This window comes from Siniperca chuatsi, linkage group LG23 (assembly GCF_020085105.1).
Source record: "Siniperca chuatsi isolate FFG_IHB_CAS linkage group LG23, ASM2008510v1, whole genome shotgun sequence".
NCBI classification, from domain to species: Eukaryota; Metazoa; Chordata; class Actinopteri; order Centrarchiformes; family Sinipercidae; genus Siniperca; species Siniperca chuatsi.
In genome coordinates, this window is record NC_058064.1 from 11,571,197 (window position 1) to 11,577,196 (window position 6,000).

General features: G+C 39.0%; 1 long non-coding RNA gene across 1 annotated transcript in view; it reads right to left on the bottom strand.

Annotated features, from left to right (window-relative positions):
* Nucleotides 1-5,156, bottom strand: part of LOC122870984 — a 54,679-nt gene extending 49,523 nt beyond the window's left edge. Inside the window, exon 1 of the long non-coding RNA XR_006376756.1 lies at nucleotides 4,984-5,156. This is a non-coding gene — a long non-coding RNA (uncharacterized LOC122870984). The remainder of the gene's footprint in view (nucleotides 1-4,983) is intronic.
* Between the last annotated feature and the right edge of the window lie 844 nt (nucleotides 5,157-6,000).

Sequence of the window (6,000 nt, forward strand, 5' to 3'; positions counted from 1 at the left end):
TTATGTTGGAAAGAAACTATGTGAGACGCAGCTGACTGTAGCTGGTAGTGACTTGGCATTAGACATAACATGTAGCCCACAGACAGACACAGAGACAAGATGGGACACTTCAGTGACCACGCTCAGATGGGTGAAATCCCCCGGTCTGACAAACTCATCCCACACGATCGATCGCTCCTATGACAACAGCCTCTCTCGTCACAGGCTGGAGAACAAGCTGTTGTGAAGGTCTGAGAATGGAAGATAGGCCCCGGAGGGGAGGCTTGATTTACGAGCCCAAGTCAAGAGACAGAGGCACAGTCGCCCACACACTATAGACGGCCTTCCTGCCGCATCAGTCTCCCTCTCTCTGCCCGCATGCCTGCTGCTGTACTCGTCCTCCTTCCAGTGTCTATTTGCCTGCCTGTTGACAGTAGGCATGGGCTGAATTGACATACCACCTAGAAAAACATTTCATTGTTTTCTTTGCCTTCAGTTGGATCTATTGGATGGTGAAATCCTAAATGTCACCTTTAGCTTGTTTTAGTTATTTTTTACAAACTTAGCCAGAGGGGGATGGTGCTTGTTGATGTTTAGGTAGATAAAAATAATAATGAGATAATAATGCAAGAGAAAGAGCTAATTTTAACATGTCATGTAGCCGTCGACCACTGGGAAAAACAAACTAGAGACATTCAGGAGGTTTACTGTGCTGCTAGACAATACAACCAGCCTGAGGTAAGAAACACAACGCATTATTTTGTGGGGGACATGTCACCTTCAGGCGATCGTGCACTCAGTGGCATCTGTCATAGCAGACATTAGGCAGAGAAGAAGACAAATATTCATTCGAATCAACTTCCTTCTGATGGTACAGAATCAGCTCGCTTTAGTGACTGACTGCAGTAGCGTTTACTGAAAACACGTTTGCTTTTAAAAGTGGGCCAGTGGACCATTTAGATGTGGATTTTGTCCTCTTATTTCAACTGTTTTCAGATAAAAAGAGAAATATTGCCTAGTAAAGATAGAAGGTGCTTTCGTATATCGGCCTTAGATTTGCAGGCTTGTGCATTCCTTCAGACAATTCCTTCAGAATACAATAAAATATGTCTTATTTGACTATAGTCTGCAACTAATGATAATTTTCATTTTCAATTAATCTGCCAATTATTTTTTAGATTAATCGATTAATCATTTGGTTTATTAAATATCAGAAAATCATGGGGTGTGCACCATGTCCTTACCGCAGCGTCCTAGGTCCAAATCCAGCCCGAGGCCCTTTGCTGCATGTCATCCCCCCTCTCTCTCTCCCACATTTCCTGTCTCTCTTCAGCTGTTCCTATCAAATTAAGGCAAAAAGCCCCAAAATAATCTTTAATATATATATATATCTTAATCCACAATCAGTTTACAATGATATAAAGGAGAGAAAGGCAGTAAATCCTCACAATTTAAAGGCCCTGAAAACTAATTTTTTCAATCAGCTTCTTGGCATTAGCAATGGAGTGCTACATGAAAACAAAATTTCCTATCGACGTTAGAACAATTATGGTTGTTTCACATGAGAAATTTTTTAATTTTTGTATTTTTCTGGTTTTATAAGTGGGCGGGGCTCAGCTGGAAAGAGGTGATGTCACATATTTCCATGCACCAATCAGGATTTAGCAACATTTGAATCACAATCTGATGACAGATTGGTCATTGGTCCACTGTCAAATCAAATCTGATCAAACCACCATGTTGAGTTTTAGTGTTTTACTCTTAATAAATAATACTTAGGAATGTTTTTTTTCTCTCAAAATTTTGTTGCATGTTTGGTCATGAATATTTAAGGTAATATAAAAATACTTGAAGTGTTCAGGGGCTTTATGCATTTTTAATTTTAAAATGACAAACAATCCATATCAAAATAGTTGGCGATACATTTTCTGTCAATTAACTAATCGATTTATCATTTAATCATTTTTGCCCTATTTTTACTAAAACCCTCTGTCAAAGCCTTTAAAAAACCTCAATACATTTATCAGCTTTTGGACAAGGTTGTTTCTAGTGTGGGAGTTATTGTAGGAGTTTGCACATATTGTAGTGTAGTGTAGTGTTGCACTCATTGTAATGTAAGTTGATGTAAGTGACAGTGGCAGCTACAGCACTTACAGCATCTTAAATGTGAAATATAGATAGAGACAAATTGGTATTTTAAAAACAAGAAATCCAAGCGTGATCTGTCATCAGCTTGTTTAACACTTGTCCACTCATTCTGGCAATATTTTAAACCCCAAAGTCCTTCCAACATACAGTTGCACCCCCTCCCCATCTTTAATTTATCGTGCTGCTGTTGAGCGAGTGAAGACACCCTGCCTCCATCTCACTCCTGAGCTGTATCAATATTCATGGGTCTGCCGGGTGCGTTTGTGCGATGGCTGTCTCATTAGCCTTTGATCCCCTTGCGCGAGGCCTGTTGGAGCGTTGATGCGCCAACAACAGAGCAGCGTTTGAAGTGTAGAGAGAACAGCTGCTCGCATTGATCTCCATATACTTTCTTCGCCATCCACACGCACGTCCACACACACACACACACAGATGCTGCCCACAGGCACATGAATACATGCATCTACTGTAGGCCGACACTTAGTACAGTCTGACCTCAACACTGCGACAGCTGCAAGCATATCATGCCTATAACTGCTTTATACGATACAATGTCTAATATAGAGCTGAAACAAGGAGTCAATTAATTGATTAGTCCACTGACAGAAAATTAATCAGCAACTATTTTGATAATCGATTAATTATGTAGTCATTTTATAAGCAAAATTTCAGTGGTTTAAGCTTCTCAAATGTCAATATTTGCTGTTTTTTTTAAAAATCTCCTGTGATAGTAAACTGAATATCTCTGGGTGTTAGTCAGAAAAAACAAGCACCTTGAAGACATCACCTTGGGCTCTGGAAACTATTTTTTTTCACTATTTTCTGACATTTTATAGACTTAAAGAGTCATCAATTTAATCAAGAAAACAATCGGCAGATGGTGGCAGATTGGTTGCAGCCTTAGTAATATATAGTAACATTTACATGGCTCTTTTTGTTGATCCTCAATCATATGATTAATAACTGGCAAGATAATGAGTCAAATCTGTAAAATGACGGGCTGAATATTACAATCACAAGTCGTCTTAATCAAGACGTGCAGTAGGATAGTCTTGTATTTGGTGGTCTTATCAACAGGTATTATGCAAAACACACCATCCCTGTTATTTTCATAGAGGAAATAAGTCAATAAACACTCTTTGAGCAAACATTACACAAAGAATATGATTCACACTGAAAATTAATAATGAGGCCCTTTCTCTAACAAGATACAAATGCTAAGCCACTAAATTATAGTGCAAAGCGGCAAAAAGCTCTGTAAAAGGCTCTTATTTGCTACCATTAGGCTGTGGAAATTATGGAAATTACAGAATTACTTGCTGAAATCAGGAATATTTTGGTCAATCCCACAAATAGTCAACAGAGTCAAGTGTATTCTGTTTTTTAAATGTATTTTACAATACAATCCACCTTCTCTTTGTGAATTATCAACAGTAATTATAAGTAAAAGAAGCCAAAATGACATGACATCATAAGCTATGCAGCCATAGCACAACTACTGCTTTACCATGATGCCACTGACAAAACACAGGCTCTTGAATTTTACATGAAATGCTCCGTATAAAGCACACACTTAAAATAACATCACACTCTGATCCTTTAAAAAAAAAAAGACTTGATTTGGTGATTGAGATTTATCACACTCAATCACCAAATGACCACCATACTTCAGTCTTCTACTGTGTTCTTTGTTATTCCTTTCTAATGATGTTTTCTACTGTGCAGCCAGGAATCAGAGGGTCCAGTTAGTATGACATCATGACATCTGCACAAAGACAGTCCCTGCGCTAGTCCACTCAATAATTCTCCACTCTGTTCTGAAATGGTATCTGCTGTATGTAAAGAGCACAGTTAAAAATTAAGACTAGGAGCTTGTCTGGGCTATTGCCCCCCTGGGAACAGGTTAACAGATCAATACCGCCAGTGTGCCTGATAACATTAGACCGTCCTTAACAGCACTAATGAAGAGAGTGGTTGACAGACACTCAGGAAGACTTGGGTCAGAGAAACAGCCTGTTAGCCACAGAGCCACTTTAGTGCATAAAATGGGGTTTTGGATTATTGTCAAATTTTAAAATGTATTTTAATGACTGTAGTTGCATTAAAACTGTTTTTTTTTATTTCCTAACACAGAAGGAATGATACACAACATTATAAAAGATAGTAAGGACATTTACTACAACAGATCAAGATTACAAGAGCAGATTCATGAAGCAACTGCGGAGAAAATTGGGAAAATGTAGAGAAAATGATAAAAAATAGGTGTGCATTTGTGCAAAATGACCAATATGACCATTTTGAAATGAATGATTTACTGTAAAATCTCACACCTAACAAAATATGGGAGTTACAACAAGCTTTGGTATGAACTGCACATGCAAGTAAGTCATTTTAAGGTCTCAGTGATGTATTCACCGACTGTATGAAAAGAACAGAAACAACATCAGTGCCAAGTTTTTGAGGTAATTAGCTCTTTTCAGTGTCCTTTGTAACATCAGGTCATACTGTACTGAGTCTGATTGCAGGAAATGTTATCAGTCTTCAAATGTCAAAGAAACTACATCTCGGCAGAATCGCCGCTGACATTTTGATAAATGAGACCCTATTTTGCTCCATCTACTCACACTCATATCCACACACACACACACACACACACACACACACACACACACACACACACACACACACACAGAGCAACCTGCTGCTGAAAAGCCTTATACTTGACAGGATCTTTGCACACACACACACTACTTAACACCCCCAGCGCCTGACTGCTGCTGATCCACAGTCCTGATAAAGATGAGGAGGGAGAAGAAAGGAGGAGAGGCACAAAGGAGACAGTTAGACGAAACGTACCTCACAGCAGACGTCTTGGTTTTAACTTCAGGAGCTGCTGGGACGCACCGGTGAGGCAGGACTGTCGACTTCTCCCGGTCTTCTTCCTCTCTGTCTTCTCTGGGATGGAGACTCAGGAGGAGAGCTGCTCCTTCGCTGCCTCCTCCCTGCCTCTGGCTCGCTCTGCTACTGTCTCAGCCCCTCTCACTATCATACCTCCCTCCCATGCTGCCCCCCCCCCTCCTCTTTTTACTCCTCCCCTTTTCCTATGACCTGCTCCCTACTGACTCTCTCTTCTCCTACACCACCCTACTCCTCAAACTCGAGGGTGACAAAGGAAATCAAGGCTTTTATCATTAGTTTTTCCACATAGTGTGTAGACGTTGTTTGCAGTTTTGCTAAAATATAATCAAAAACTCAATGTTGAAACACCTGGTAAGGTGAGTTTTCTGTATTCCATGGTTCAGAAAATCCAAAATATGTGTGATGACAGTACATCAGGTAATATGGCACTGTGGACTAGGGCTGCAACTAACGATTATTTTCATTATCTGTTTTTTCAATTAATCGATTGTTTTGTCTATAAAAGGTCAGAAAAAAACCCACCCATTATAATGACGTATTGACATATTCACACTGCTTGTTTTATCCAACCAACAGTCCAAATCCCAAAGACATTTAGTTTACACATATGATGAAGAAAAGCAGAAAATTTACACTTTTGAAACCAGCAAATGTGTAACATTTTTGCTTAAAAAATGACTGAAACAATTAATTGTTTATCAAAATATCTCCAAATTAATTTTCTGAGGTACTAATCTATTAATTGAATAATTGTTTCAGCTCTACTGTGGACTCAAATGATGGTCCAGTGTTGCTCAGTTGTTGTGTGTAGATAAGTTCAGGCAAAAGCCACTATCATTTATTGATTTCCCTTAAATTAAAATGATACCAATCGCAGAGGAAGAGATGTAGATAAAGGGAAGCAGATGAGTTGGCAAATTATTTTTTAAATTTCAGATAATTTATACAGTATGG